Genomic DNA, 695 nt, shown 5'->3' on the forward strand with positions numbered 1-695 from the left:
TAAATTATAAAAAGAAATTTAATTTTCTTCATTTCTTGTATGAGAATAGACTTCCATGTCTTATAGGATATCAATGTATAATGATGATTTCAAAATCATAATTTTCAGACTCAAGTATCAAAAATATCAAAAGGATATAGATTTTTTGAGATTTAGAGATTTACTAAAAATGGAAGCCATTTACTTAACACTTTTGGGCACTTTGAGCTACTTTCTCAACTTTCATGTGCTTTGCACAAATTTTAATTGCTTGATATACTTTATGTATCTTTCACTTTTGACGCTTTGCGCATCTTTTCATTTTTTGTAACTGGCTTTCTTTTTCAAATCTCTAAAAGAAAACTATTTCTCAGTTGTAAGACCATCTTCTAAGTACAAGAGAAGAAGACTTACTTCTCTTGGACAAGGAAGAATGATCTACAAAATAAATCTTATCTTCTGATAAAAATGAATAGCATGATTAAGAAAATTATGAAGTTTTATGCATCAATATACTATAGTTATCTATGAGATAGAGAATCACAAGATAATAGAAAAAAATTTTACTTCTAAATTAAATTTCAATTTGAAAAAGATTTTAGTTCAAAATAAGAAATCTCTCCACCCCTAAGGTGAGATAGAGAGATCATACTCTTTCATGAGTCATCACTACAAAGTTAGTAAAGCTAGAAGAGGTAGAAGAGTCAATCATAATT

This window comes from Dendrobium catenatum, unplaced genomic scaffold (genome assembly GCF_001605985.2).
Source record: "Dendrobium catenatum unplaced genomic scaffold, ASM160598v2 fragScaff_scaffold_1546, whole genome shotgun sequence".
Lineage (NCBI taxonomy): Eukaryota > Viridiplantae > Streptophyta > Magnoliopsida > Asparagales > Orchidaceae > Dendrobium > Dendrobium catenatum.